General features: G+C 41.0%; 1 protein-coding gene and 1 long non-coding RNA gene across 28 annotated transcripts in view; both read left to right on the top strand.

Annotated features, from left to right (window-relative positions):
• The window catches only part of GRIP1 (glutamate receptor interacting protein 1), a 766,103-nt gene that overhangs the window by 324,037 nt on the left and 426,416 nt on the right, over window positions 1-15,650 (top strand). The window lies entirely within an intron of this gene.
• On the top strand, window positions 370-3,554 carry LOC146403318 (uncharacterized). Its single transcript, XR_014803558.1, has 3 exons — window positions 370-641; window positions 1,552-2,020; window positions 2,785-3,554. It is a non-coding gene; the product is annotated as an uncharacterized LOC146403318 (long non-coding RNA).

Below are 15,650 nucleotides of genomic sequence, written 5' to 3'. Positions count from 1 at the left end.
GGCTGTTCCAGGGTTCTGTTCTCAGATCCATCAGAGACCTCTTTGCTTCTCTGCTTTCTCCTGCACAGATGCTGCTCTTGTGCCTCTGGGTCGTTTGTCCTCAGCAGCTTGGCATTGGGAGTCTGTCAACTACCTCAACTCCTAGTTTTGTAAAAATGCTGTCCCTAGGGTTTTGACTTGGCTATCTAGCTATGCTCTGTTTTAATGTGGGGATTTAAGAAGATCTGAAATTGTGCTGCCATGACATCATTTTAACTGTAATTGATATAGAGTGATCTGCTAAAAATGTGAATCAGATCATGCCAATGCTGCTTAAGACTCTCCAGTAACAGCCCATTGCAACAGAACAAAATGCCAACGCCTTACCTTGGGCATTCAGCGTATCAGGAATTCCTTCCTCCTCCCCTGTCTGTGCCCAGGGCACACTACTGGCTCACCCCAGTTCCCTGATTGAGTGATAACTCTCACTATGATCTTTAAGCTGCTTTATCTTGTGGACCCCAGTTTACTGACTAGCTCCCCCATCTCTAATAGTCTCTGATGGCAGTAGACCTGTCACATTCATGGGGAAGAGGCCCAAGGGAACTTTCTTGTTTCTACAAATTCACAAAAATATTATAAAATTTTCTCCATAAAAGGCAGTAAAGTATAACCAAAAAATGTAAGTGACCTTTTAATGTTCCTTTGGATACAAAACTAAAATCACTTCCAAAGCCTTTAAAACCAATCAGCCACTAACGTAAAGGCTACACTACATTACACAAGCTTTTTATTTTCACGAGGTTCTTCTTATTCCCCTTGATGCCTGATGGTTTGGCAGATAGTGAAGTCCAGCTTAATTTGAAAACCTCCCATATTGACCTGGAATAGGAATGACAAACTGTCCTTGGGTATCTGAAATCTGGTACCACTTTCTTTTATGTTGAACAAGGCATCTTTTCCAAGGATAGCCCTTCATCTCTCTTGAACTGGCGTTCTGGTTTCTCCCTCTGGTCCTCTGGGAATTCCTTTGTTTTGGGAGACAGGCTTCCAGAGCCCAGTGGTCAGTTGATGTGCTTTCCTCCCAGCCTCTCCTTCCAAAGAGCGCTTGTTTTCATCGCCAAACCGAATCTCAGTGGAGGTGAGGTCAGTTCAGATACCCTCCTCCTGTCTGGCATGGTGTTGGTACCCACTCCTCAGCCATCCTTCAGTTCTCATTTCCTTTTCTTGTCTTTGCAGTTTTCACTGCTGAGCGATTTGGCACCTCCTGTATACCATGAAACTGTTTGCCTTTGGAAATAGGGTACCAACTCTGCATTGAAAATTCAGACCTTGGCATTCTCATTGTGGCGCAGCAGAAACCAATCCGACTAGGAACCAGGAGGTTGTGGGTTCTATCCCTGGCCTTGCTCAGTGGATGAAGGATCTGGCGTTGCCGTGAGCTGTGATGTAGGTCACAGACATGGCTTGGATCTGGCATTGCTGTGACTGGCAGTGTAGGCCGGCAGTTGTAGCTCTGATTAGATCCCTAGCCTGGGAACCTCCACATGCCACAGGTGTGGCCCTAAAAAGCAAAAAAAGAAAATTCAGCCCTTCAGTTCCTTCATTCATCTCCTGCTTATGTTTTTCTGTATAAAAAGATATGTAAGATGCATATCTTTTTTATGTCTTTAGTTTTCCTTTCCCATAGTTAATACAGTCTGCACAATGATGTAGAAAGTGATACCACCCCACTGCTTGATGATGGTAGGGCTCATGGTTTCATACAAGCCTTATGAACTTTTCCTCTGGAGAAAAAAAAACCCAGCACCGTACCATTTTATGGAAACCTTTGTGTGCTAGGTACTTTATATATGTTTATCTTCTTAAATTTCCACCATGATCTGCAGGATCATATCCCCATTTTACTGACAAAGGCAACTAAAGCTCAGGGAAGTTAAGCAAAAGCAAAACTGGTTTTTACTACAGGTCCACATAACTCAAAATCTTTACCATTCTTTTTTTTTTTTTTTTTTGAGGGCCGTGCTTGCAGCATATGGAAGTTTCCAGGCTAGGGATTACAGCTGCCAACCTATGCCACAGCCACGGCAACACCAGATCCAAGCTGCATCTATGACCTGCACTATAGCTTGGGGCAATGCCAGATCCTTGACCCATTGAGCAAAGCCAGGGATCGAACCCATATCCTCATGGATACTAGTTTGGTTTGTAACCCACTGAGCCACAATGAGAACTCCTTTTTACCATTCTTGTTAGTATGTGTGTGTGTGTGTGTGTTTGTGTGTGTGTGTGTGTGTGTGTGTGTGTGTGTGTGATTATCTGTCTATCTATAGTATTTGTTTTTGGAATGTGAGCAGCACTGTCCAATAGAAATATAATATGAACCACAAATGCCAGTCACATGCATGATTTTATAACAGCCATATTTTTAAAAGCTAAAAGAAACAGGTGAAATTAACTTTAATGGTATATTTTATTAAACCAATAAATCCAAATTAGTATCATTTCAACAAGCAATCTATAAAAATTGTTAATGAGCTATGTGCCAATCTATTTTTTTCTTACAATTCTTTAAACTTTGGTATGTATTTTATCCTTGCAACATGTTTCAACATGGATTAGCCACATTTTAAGTGCTCATTAGCTATGCATAGCTAGTGGCTGCTGTATTGTATTGTGCAGAGAGAGAAAAGGAGGAAGTAATATTGTATACAAGGTTGTAACATGTGAAATAAGACTCCGTACGCTTATTTTTTTATTTTATTTTTTTTTTGGTTCTTAGGGCCGCAACCACGTTATATGGAGGTTCCCAGGCTAGGGGTCTAATCAGAGTGAGCTACAGCTGCCAGCTACACCACAGCTACAGCAACACCAGATCTGAGCCGCATCTGTGACCAACACCACAGCTCAGGGCAACGCTGGATCCCTAACCTGCTAAGCGAGGCCAGGGATTGAATCCGCAACCTCATGGTTCCTAGTGGGTTTCGTTTCCACTGCACCACGACAGGAACTCCAGGCTCCCTACACTTTTAATCCGTAATCCTCCATCTTCATCTTCAAAGACAAACACAGCCTCTTAATGTATTTTTCAAAGTTATTCTATACTCAGATATATTTTTCCTCATTTTCAAAAGCACAAATAAAGGCACACTATACACACTTCTGTATTCCGTGGGTTTATTTTTTTCCACTATAACCTGGAGGCTCTTCCTCAGTAATATAAGTGTGTGTGTATGTGTGTGTGTGTGTGTGTATGTGTGTGCAAGTATGCATGTACCTGTGTGTATGTTCAGTTAAATTCAACAAATACTTATTGACAACCTACTATGTGCCACACACTTTGCTAGGCACTTGGGTTCCATCAGTGAACAAAACTGATAAACACCTCTTCTTTTGGATGTTACATTTTATTTATTTATTTTTTATATTTTTTTATTAATTTTTTATTACTCAAATGAATTTATCACATCTGTAGTTGTATAATTTTAGAAGAGAGAGAAAGACAATAAACACCTAAGTAAGTAAACTATATAGCATGTTAGAAGGTAATAAGTACTATGGAAAAAAAAGAAAAATCCTGAGGGGCAGGAATTTCCATTTCAAATGGGGTGCCTGGGGGAGCCCTCATTTAATAAGGGGAGGTTTGCTCTATGTCTTGAAGGAGGTGAGGGGGTCATCCATAGATAAATCTAGGGGAGCATGTTCCAAGCAGGGGAAGCACAATGCAAAGGAAAAATGGAGGGCTCCTGGCATGTTTTAATTTTTTTTTTTTAAATTGAAGTAGAGTTGATTTATAATATTGTGTTAATTTCAGATGTACAGCAAAGATTATTAGAGAATATTGAGTAGAGTTCCCTGTGCTGTACAGTAGGTCCTTGTCCGCTGTCTATTTTATACATAGTAGTGTGTATATGTTAACCCTAAACTCCCAGTTTGTCCTTCTGCTCCTTTCCCTTTTGGTAACCGTAAGTTTGTTTTCTATGTCTCTGGTCTATTTCTGTTTTGTAAGTAAGTTCATTTGTGTAGGTTTCCATTACATTCCACGTATAAGCAATATCATATGGTGTTTGTCTTTTTCTGTCTGGCTTCTTCACCAAGTGTGATCATCTCTATGTCCATCCATGTTGCAGCACATGGCAGTATTTCATGCTTTTTTATGGCTGGATAATATTCCATTGCATCTATGTACCATGTTGTCTGTATCCGTTCCTCTGTTAATGGACATTTCGGTTGCTTCCGTATCTTGGCTATTGTAAATAATGCTGCTGTGAACTTTGGGGTGCATGTATCGCTTTGTGAGGATCCATGAGAAGGCCAGTGTACTAGAGTGAAGTGATTGGAAAGGGCAGTGGGTCTTGCTGCTTGGGGGGGGGGGCTCCTGTAACCCCTGGAACTCTTGCTCTGAGAGGAAGGAGACCTGCAACATTCTCATGGGCATCCATAAAGCATTCGCATGTGTGGAGGTACCATATACCTGTCTCCTATTGAGAGGGGTCACTTGGCTTGTTTCTCACCTGTTTGCTAGTCTAAACAATGACATAGTATATGTCCTTGAATCTTCATGGGTTTGTGCGTGCGTGTAAACTTTCACGTAGAACAAATTCCTAGTGATGAAATAACGCATTGAGGAGATGCTTATTTTTAATTTTCCTAGATATTGCCAAATTGCTCTCGAAAGAAGTTGTACAAATTTATACTCCCATCCACAATGTAGGAGAGTGCTTGTTTTCCTGTTACCACTGTAGCAGTAAATCAACAATTTTAATTTTGCCAATTCTGTGAGAAAAAGTGTTCTCTTACTGGCATAATTCTGGGGTGATTCTTCCTCCACTCTCAATCATATACTAATGTGGACTCTATCCCGCTCCTCTTCCTTTTTTCAGGGCCCCAACTGCTTTGCAGTTTACATCTGTTATGGCATGTATTGCTTTGTATTTTAATTGCTGATGTCCTCGTGTCCCAATTTGTTATAAGCGTCCCAAGAGCCAGGCTACCCTCTTAATTTTTATGCCTTCCCCCCATGCCTCAAACTTTGCTTAATGCACAAGTTAGTATGTCTTTGTTGACTAATGAATAAATGACTTGATTCTCTTTGCATTATGCTGTATCATCTTATACTTGTGTTATTAACGATAATTAAAATGACAGCAGTAACTATCACTGAGACACTTGGATTTATTGGATGACATGTTTCTGACTGCTAGCTCAGAAAATTATGTATTCCATCTGCAGTATCCAGGATGGGAAGAGTCAATATGTTGCCTTATTTCTAATCCCCAAAGGAAGCGTTTCTTTAAAGATGCAAAAACCTGAGTGGGGCTGAATTGGCTACCCGTGGAGATGATAGTATATACAGTTCAATCAGGTTTTGTTCACTTTGCCTGCTTCTCACTGGTTTGTTGTCTGGAAATGGAGCAGCAATTCTGGTTTGTAGCCTTGGGCATCTGGCTTCTTAGGTCATGAGGCCAGTGGCTAAACCGTCACTTAGTTTTGAGAATCTTGGAAATGTGATTTGAAATGGATTTGGGCAGAAGAGTGTGTGCAGGCGCTAAGGAAGATGAGCCACATTTGCTGGGCTGGGTTCCCCGGTTCACTTGGGTCCCTGGAGAGAATAATCGATGTTCCATTTTGGAAATGTTAATATCGACTCTGTTTCCTCCATGCACATAAGCCTATGAAGGGTTCTGAGAAGCCTGGCAGTAAAGAAAACTCTTTCTCCCAGTGTTTCTCAAATCAATTTCACCACAGGAAAAAATTTTTTTTTCTGATATCACAGGGTATCAGTTTTCCATAGACTAGAGTTGGAAAAAAAAAAAAGAAAAAAAGGAAAATTCAGATTTTTTTGCTTTTCATTTTGTGCCAATAGAGGTAATTATATATACATTTATAAATAATTATCACTAAAGATATCTATTTCAGTTCTTAGCATGCATTTATCACATGAAGAGTTGCTGTCTAGTGTGAGCTGGTTTGTAGCCATTGACTACAGAAATAAGCCACACATGAACTGAAGGTTTTAATTTAGTAATCTGTTTTATAAATAGGCTACAGCCTAGGACTAATTACAAACATTAAAGTTAACCTGAGAGTTTAGGGACAGATATAAGCCTGAAAATGGACATAGAAAGAAAGTGATGATTTTAGAAAGTAAACCTAGGTATTAATTTCTCCTAAGTATGAAACATCTTCAGATACCTGAAATGTCAGAGGAATGCGTCTAAAACTTCTATCTGTATTGTCAAATATGCAGTGGATGTCTGCTCTTGCTTGTATCGTAAATTACGAATATTTATTTAAAAAGCACTGAGAACTTTAATCTGTGCATAGAAAATTCTCGAATGGCCCTCCCCTCCTTTTGTTACAGCTCATATTTTCAGGCTCTCTGATGCACTCAGCTTGCTTCTTCCTCTTCTTTTCATTGTCTATCTTCCCTCTCTGTGCTCCTTAAAAACATCCACTAGGCTGGCAATTAGGGGCTGAGCACAGATGCAGCCTTTAATTTAATTTCACATTCCATCATTTGAAACATGACCAAGTGTGTACTGTTTCTGGCCTTCAGAGTGCTGGGAAATCAATATGTTAATTTACCCCCCTCTTTTCAAATCATCTTTGCAAGAGAGCACGCACCTCCTGTGAAATGAGAGGCCCACCCTGGGGAGTGTGGCCTGAGACACAGGGCCAAGCACTTGTACTCCCACGCCCCACCCTGCTTGGTGACTGAGTTCTTTTCCACAGTATATTTGTAAATTGACTGCTTGGGATCTTGCACACTTTTTTTTCCTCCTTCTGGAAAATGCTCATGGTTATTATGATTCCAGACGAGCCCTTAAAAAGCCATTAACCGCTAGTGTGTATAAATCATGTTACAAACAATTCATAGAGGCTGCATTGGTACAAGTGTATTTCCAGTTGAAGAGAACATTCCCAGTCTCTTCTACTGGGAAGCTGCTACTGGAGCTTATGGTTTGCGTTTCCTTTTGGCATCTAGATCTTACTGGTGACTCATGTTCAGTGGGCTGCAGCATGAAATCACCAAGGTTTTTCCTACATCACATGCTCTAAGGTTAGGGCTGTACCCTGCCTCCCACTTTCTTATACCTGTACAGTTAAAATGTATATATAAATATATATTGTGGCCATGCCTGTGCCATGCAGAAGTTCCCAGATCAGGGATCAAACCTGAGCCACCGCAGTGACAATGCGGAGTCCTTAAATGCTAGGCCACAAGGGAACTCCCGAAATATTTTTTTTATTAATGAAAAGTGTATCCTTGTTACATTCCATCTCATCTGGTTTTGTCTCATTGTTCAGGCAGGTGGTGTGCTTTATTAATTATCATTTAATCACTTTTCAACACATTAGCTTTAACTCAGTTGTGTCACTTTCATACGAGTTTACTTTTATTCCTGTAAGGAAATTTGCCTTTATACCAATTGTGGATGGAAATGTGGGACATGGCAGCTTCAAGCGCTTCAGGTTTCAGAGCATTTTCACAAGAAAACATAGCTCTGCTGAGCATCCCTCAAACTCTGGGGATGGAGCTAATGATCTTAACCATCTCCATTTCTGTGGATGGCAAAATAGAGGCAGCAAGATTATAAATAAATGAGGACTCTGAACCCAACTCTAAGCGTTTAGTTTTGTCCTTTTTCTGCTGTATGACAATATCTTACTCATACATTCTCAAACATGCTGTTTTCTATTTTTTGAACATATATATATATAGTATATCCATATAAATATATATAGATATATATTATTCCCATTGTCTAGCACCATTTAAATTTACCATGACTGCGGAGGTTAACCGCAGTAGTTCTTGGATCACTGACCCAGCTGTTCTTGGATTTAAGAACGACTGTGGTTAATTTCTGCTGAGTCAATGGTAAACTTGAGTGGGATAGGAATCCAAAAAAAAGGAGCTCCACACTTATTTTGATTTTGATATGTTCTTAACAGTATAGCAACAACTCCTCCCTCCCAACAAAAATCAAAACAATGACTGAAAATGGGTTGGCCTCACATCACCAACCTCAGCTTCCAAAGGTACCACTGACCTGAGGGTCCTTGAGGGCTTCACTGTTTATTCACATGTCGTTTCTAGGCTCTGCCTCCCATCATGATCCCATTGTGTGTCTGCCACCATTACTAGAATTGTTCAAAAATTCTTTCTCCTCTTAAATCTCTTCCACGTCCCAGCTCTCCAGCTCATTTTGGAAGTCTTATGTCTCTTGGTCTAGGCAGTTTTCTCAGCTGCCATATGTTGGGGAGCCTTTCTTGGGACTTTATGCATCTCCTTCCATTTCTCATACTCCAAGGCCTGGCTCTCTGCCTGGATTCAGCCCCCATTTGAGTCTCCAGTGGGTTTCAAGAGTCACCCCAAATGGGGAAAGCTCTTTCCCTCCTACATGTGCTATGCTTTGGTACGTGCACCTTAGAGCCGGTTGCTCTGTGCTCTTCCCAGCCTAAGGGACTTTTAAAGAAGCAGTGGTTTTCTCCTTCCAGTCCCCAAAGCTCTGGCCAAGCGTAGGGGCTGGAGGTAACACCAAAGACTCAGAACCGGGCATCCCTCTAACCTGACACCATTATCCTTTTAGACAAAGCCTTCACGTGGCAGCAGACTTCTCTCTTAGGATGTATGGCTCCCTTGGTGGTTTCTCACTCCTCTGTTACAGGCATACCCCATTAGCCCTTCAGCCTGCTCAGTTGTGGCTGAAGCTTGGCACTCACAGGATTTATGCTCTCAATCTTGAATCCCATCCATAAAACATCCTTTGTGTCATTTTCAGAAATAGTCCAAAGGATCTGGCTTTTGGGGGGTTTTACCTCCGCCCATTGTCCTTTCACATCACCCGTTAATGTTCTCTCTTGATTATATGCCAGTTCTTCCGTGTTGGATAATTTCTCAGTGAAGATCTAAAACCTCTGAGCAGTTTCCCACTCAATGGCTGTCTGCTGAGGCAAACTAGGGTAGGGTTGAGGGTTTCAGCTCTGAACATCCCAGGACCAGGGTTCCACTCTGGCTCAGCACATGACTTTGGGCAACTCACTCAGTGTTACTAGGCAACGGTTCCCTAGACTACAAAATGAGGATGATAGAGCACCTATCTCATTGGGCTGTTGGAGCATCAAGTGAGATAACCCTGTAAAATATCTGCCCAGTATCTAGACTGTGTCAAGTTCTGAATAAGTCTTGGCTATTTGGGTATCACCGCTATGATTATAATTGTGATTATAGTTTTCCCATTGCCATTCAATCATTTTTTTTTGAATTTTTATTTTTATTTTTTTTACAGAATAAAATACATATATTTAAACACAGTTACATTCATACAGATTATTATATCGTGGATCTTAAGAAACAGATTAAGTGACTCCCTCTGGAGAAGTGGAATGGAAAATATGCTGAGACAAATAGGAAATCTATTCTATACTTTATCCCATGTTGTATTGCTTTCATCTTTACTATTTAGTATTATCTATTACATTTCAATTTTTCTTTAAAAATTAGCATTATATTAAAATTGTATATATTATGCAACTAAAATTTATAAAGAAGAAAGCCTTATATATCATTAAATATTTTATATAGCATAATAAAAAGAATAACCTAACTGGTAAGAATAACAAAAATAATACACCCTCTGAAAATAAGTAAAATATGAAATGCATAAATTGGTTAAAAAACAGTATAACTATATGAATATGTCCTCACAATTTGTTACATCTTATTGATTCTTCAATATAGGCATTACACCATTCTAGGTGATGTGATAAACAAGACATTATAGACCTTACATTGTACCATGGAGAGAAATGGTTATTAATAATACAATTGTAGAACTGTATTATTTAATTGTACCGTTGCATCATTTAATTATAATTATCATAAATTTTTTGATGGAGAGGAAATCAGAATCAGATCTAAGAAGACTTCAGCATTCCAAGAATCATGTCAAATGACCCCCCTTCACGGTGGATTATGCACTTATTTACTCTGAGATATATTTCTTCTCAAGAGATTCCTTGTTTGTGTATCAATTGTAGATTTTTGGTTTGCAGTTATTCTGAAGTTTTGATATAAGAGTCTATATGTATATGAGATTGTTTTAAGTTGTTGTACTCTTAATGGCAAGTTCATCTCCAGTGTCCTGCATTTGTACCCACCTCATCTCATGATTCCTGATTTTGGTGGTATAATTGTGCGTGGATGATTTCATATCTTTACTGTATGTATACCTTTACTGGTGAGCCTTGTCATTTGTGGAATTTTTGTTCCCTGATGCGGCCTTTTCTTTTCTGCCTAGAGAAGTTCCTTTAGTATTTGTTATAAGGCTGGTTTAGTGTTGCTGAATTCTCTCAGCTTTTGCTTATCTGAGAAGGTTTTGATGTCTCCTTCAAATCCAAATGAGAGCCTTGCTGGGTAGAGTAATCTTGGTTGGAGGTTTTTTCCTTTCATCACGTGAAGTATATCATGCCACTCCCTTCTGGCCTGCAGAGTTTCTGCTGAAAAATCTGCCAATAACCTTATCGGGGTTCCCTTGTATGTTACTTGTTTCTTTTCCCTAGCTGCTTTCAAGATTTTCTCTTTGTCTTTCATTTGGGTCAGTTTGATTAATATGTGTCTCGGTGTATTCCTCCTTGGGTTTATTTTATATGGTACTCGTTGTGCTTCCTGGATTTGAGTGAGTGGTTCCTTTCCCATGTGAGGGAAGTTTTCGGCTATTATCTCTTGGAATATTTTTTCTGTCCCCTTCTCTCTCTCTTCTCCTGGCGCCTCTGTAATATGGATGTTGGTGCGTTTAACGTTGTCCCAGAGTTCTCTGAGACTGTCTTCATTTGTTTTCAATCTTTTTTCTCTTTTCTGTTCTGCTTCCGTAATTTCCACTAAGCTGTCCTCCACCTCACTTATTTGCTTTTCTGCCTCCTGTATTCTGCAGTTAGCTGCTTCTAGTGAATTTTTTATTTCAGTTATTGTATTTTGCATCTCTTCTTGTTTAAGTTTGATATCTTTTATCTCTTTGCTCAGTGTTTCCTGTAAGTTATGCATCTTTGCCTCCAGTTTATTTCCAATGTCTTGCATCATCTTCAGCATCAACAGTCTAAAGTCTTTTTCCTGGAGGCTGAGAATCTCCTCATCGCTTAGCTGATTTTCTGGGGTTTTTCCTTTCTCCCTCATCTGAATTATAGTGCTCTGTCTTTTCATTTTTATAGGTTTTTGGTGTGGTGACCTTTTTACAGATAATAGAGTTATAGCCTCTCTTACTTCTGGTGTCTGCTCCCCTTGTGGCTGAAGTCAGTATGGGGGCTTGCTGTAGGCTTCCTGGTAGGAGGGGCTTATGCCTGCTCCCTGTAGGTGGAGCTGATTCTAACCCCTCTGGTGGGTGGGGCTTAGTCTCTGCCTGGGATTAGAGGCAGCTGTGTGTCTGAGGGGTCTTTAGGCCCCTGTTCACTGAGGAGCAGGGCTGTGATTCCACCTGGATTGTTGTTTGCCCTGGGGCTTCTCAGCACTGACTGATGGGTGGGGCCAGATTTTCCGAAAATGGCCACCTCCAGAGAAAGGCAGCTGCTGAATATTCCTAGAGCTTTGCCTTCAATGTCCCTCCCTCACAACAAGCCACATTCACCCCTGTTTTCCCAGGATGTCCTCCAAGAATTGCAGTCAGGTTTGACCCAGATTCCCATGGAGCCTTTGCTCTGCCCTGGAACCCAGTGCACGTGAAAGTCCGTGTGTACCTTTTAAGAATGGGGTCTCCGTTTCCCCCAGTCCCGTGGAGTTCCTGCACACAAGCCCCACTGGCCTTCAATGCCAGATGCTCCAGGGGCTCTTTCTCCCAGTTCTGGATCCCTGCACATGAGGGTTTGATGTGGGGCTCAGAACTCTCACTCCTATAGGTGAGTCTCTGTGAACCAGTTGGTTTTCAGTCTGTGGAGCTTCCCACCCAGGAGGTATGGGGTTGTTTATATCACTAAATCGCCCCTCCTACCTCTTGATGTGGCCTCCTCTTTTTCTTCTGAAGTAGGGTATCTTTTTTAAGGTTTCCGGTCCATTTGGGTGGAGATTGCTCAGCCTTTAGTTGTGAATTTTGTTGTTTTTAGGAGAGCAGTTGAGCTCCAGTCCTTCTATTCCGCCATCTTAATCCTCTGGACTCACTCCCATTCAAGCATTTTTATGTGTCATTTATATGTGTAGGTCCAGTTCGAAGAAGTTGAAGACTCCTGTCAGTTGTAGCAATGCTGTGTGCCTCCATAAACTTCACCTCTGTAGTAGAGCCTAGGCTTGGCTGAATGTGGCCCAAATCCTAAGGACTTAAGGTCTTTCCAGAGCTACCAAGATTACTTTTCTTGTTTACCTCAGAATTACTTTTTTCAAAAGCATTCTGAAGGAGACTCTCTGGCCTTGAGATGGCTTTTGTTCACAAGAGCCTCTCTACAAGCCAGGTCAGTTATCAGTTATGTAACCCTCTAAGCAAATTTGAGGGAGTCTTAGAGTTCACCTGTGGGTTTTTTTGTTGTTGTTGTTTTTTGAGAGGGAGGTGGGTACACTCTTGCCTGGAATTGGCTGAAAGCAGATTGTATCCAAAGCTCTCTAGACCAAAGTGAGTCCCCAACTTAATTCAACGTTAGCATCTACTCCACAGATATGTAGCAAAAGACAATGAGTGGGCGTTATTTTCTGATGTACTCTGTTTTGTTATTTTCTTAGATAGGAGTGGCTTCATCTGTGTGTGTGTGTGTGTGTGTGTGTGCGCGCGCGCGCGCGTGCGCAGGCACGGTTGCATGCAAGATCTTGAATATTTATGGCCCAATATATACATTTAAATATAACTGAAATTTAATGGTGGGTTGTGTTACTATATTAGATTGGTTGGAGAAATGTAATAATGAGAAAAAAAGGATCATTATTGAAATGAATTTCCTTTAAATAAGCATTATCTGAATTGAAGTGGGAGAGTAGGACTCCCTAAAACATGAAATGGTCTTTAGTACTAAGGCTTCAACATGTCTCTGAGTAATGAACCATAACACATAGGCCCACTGCTGAGTTTTGTATCGTGGGACTGACTGATAAATTAAATCAGGGCTGCTGGCCCCCCTGAGATAGGGAATTTAACTTGTTATATGTATCAACATTAAGGGGAGGAAATCCATAATACACAGCAGTTAAAGCAGACTCCTGATCCCTCCAGCTCATTCTTTTGGGCTTCATTGCCCACTTAGTTACACCTCATCCCCTGCTTTTCTTTGGCCATCTGATGGCCCTCTTCCCTTGCCCCAGCTTCCCCAGGGGCTGAACTAGTAGGTGAACCTCAGAACGTTGCCCAGCCTTGCTCTTTGCCATTCTGTTCTGGATAACTCTCTGCCCCATTGAATGCAAGGCCCAAGGGCCTCTTCTTTTTCTTGACAAAAGTTACTTGCACAGAATAAAGTTGGGCCCGACCCAGCTATAAAAAATCCATGCCATGGCACTTCTGTGAATGAACTTCACACTGAATCACACTCTCCATCCATGCACTGTTAAATTTTAGATCCCTGGAGCAATAACGCAGTCTAAACTGGACGTTTGACTGACTTAAAGGGCTGCCTTTCCTATTATTTGGTTGGTCATGTATTTATCATATATTCCATCCTTTGTTCAGCATTTGCTGATTGTCCTTCAGGTCATGATAAAAGCAAAAGCTCACTTTTACTGAATGCTTACTATGTGCTAGGCACTGTGCTAAGTACTTTATATCTTTAGTTGATTTCAATAATCCCATGAATCAGGCATTATTATTATCTTTATTGTACAGGTGGGGAAATAGAGGCATAGGAGTTTGAATAACTTCACCCCCAAGGCCACCAGCTGGTGAGCCCCGTATTTTTTTAATTGAAGTATGGTTGATTTACAATGTTGTATTAGTTTCAGGTATGCAGCAAAGCGATTCAGTTTTACATTTTTATGTATTATATGTGTATATATATATATACACACACGTGCACAAACACAAATATATATATACTTTTTCAGATTCTTTTCCATTATAGTTCCGTGTGCTAAACAGTAGATACTTGGTGTTTATTTTATACATAGTAGTGGGTGTTTATTAATTCCAAATTCCTAATTTATCCCTCCCCCTTTCCCACTTGTTAATTATAAGTTTGTTTTCTACATCTGTGAGTCTGTTTCTTTTTTGTAAATAAGTTTATTTGTATCTTTTCTGGATTCTACATATAAGTGATATATGATATTTGACTTTGTATTTTACTTCACTTAGTATGATAATCTCTAGGTCTGTCCATGTTGCTGCAAATAGCATTATTTTGTTCTTTTTATGGCTGAGTAATATTCCATTGTACATATGTACCACCTCTTTTTTATCCATTCCTCTGTTGATGGGGCGAGTCCCATGTTTGAATGACTGCAACAGCAATCCTTCATCCAAGTTACTAGAGGAATTTTAAATTATAAACAAACTATTCTATTATCTAGCTTTCTTATTCTTCACTAATTAAACCTGAAAATGACAGCAAGGTGACCCAGAAAAGGAAACATCTCCTTTCCTAATACTCTGTTAATTTTTTTGTGAGCTCAGGAGTAGATGCAGAGTTAGGGGTGCATGCAGCCAGAAAGACATAAAGAAATATTGGGAAAAAAAAAATCTTTGGTCATTATAATGAACTTGCTGGAAAGGGGGATTTTTTTTCCTCCTACATTGAGAGAGTTTGCAGCAATAAGACAATGAAGAGGTGCGTAGTACACTGGAGGCTTATTCTATGGCGGAATCAATTTCTCAGATGCTGTGTTCTGAAAATGGCATCTGTGACTAATGCAGTAAAGAAACCACATCTCAGGGGATTCACTCTTTCCCACTTCTAGGTTGGGGCCCAGTGTCCTTTCCATGCCCGAGTCATTTTTTCCATGCTCAAGCTATTAGGGGAGAGCTGTTTCATATGCATATGGGAAGAGGACGTAAAGAAGGGGTTCTCAAGCTTCGTTGAGCATAATCTCAAAGGCGAAAAAGGAGGTTTCCCGGCCCTCATCCAGAGTGATTCTGATGTAGGACGTGTGGGGGTGGGGCCTGAGAATCTGCACTTTTAGCAGGCACCCCAGGAGAACTTGATGGCCGTGGTCCGAGGACCACATTTCCAGAAAGGCTGATGTAAAGGAACATTTCTAGCCAGAGACTCATTTTTGCAACTGAGTATGTTTAATCGAGGCAGTGATCCTCAAAGTGCGGTCCCTGGACAGCATGCGCGTCACCTGGGAACTTATTAGGAAAGCCAAGCCAGACCTCTAAGCCAGAAAGTCCGGGGGTGTGGAGCAGCAATCTGGGTTTTAACAAGGGCTCCAGGGGATTCTGAGTAAGAGCCGCCGGAGGAAGGGAAGCACAGCGCTGTTGCAGAATCCCATACCGCTGGTCCTCAGGCGCAGGCGCAATCGGAGTCACCTGGGCAGGTTTAGAAACTGGGTCACATTCCCAGAGATTCTGTTAGAGTTGGTCTGGGAGGCAGGCTGGGTATCAGGATTTTTCCAAAAGTCCCCAGGCTACTCTAAAGCACAGCACAGTATGAGAACCACTGCCCTAAAGCTCTGGTTCCCTGAGGTTCGTTTGGTTTTCTCTGTAATGCGAAAACGCTTGAATGCAAGCCTTGCCTTTGTCCCCAGTCACCAGTCGTGACGTGTCACT

Source organism: Sus scrofa, chromosome 5 (assembly GCF_054392235.1).
Source record: "Sus scrofa isolate SSC_HxYL_T2T_F1_AM1 chromosome 5, Sscrofa_HxYL_maternal_Yorkshire_Landrace_v2.0, whole genome shotgun sequence".
In the NCBI taxonomy this organism is placed as follows: domain Eukaryota; kingdom Metazoa; phylum Chordata; class Mammalia; order Artiodactyla; family Suidae; genus Sus; species Sus scrofa.
Note: the sequence above shows the minus strand (reverse complement) of the source record. Positions and strands in the feature narration are given on the sequence as shown.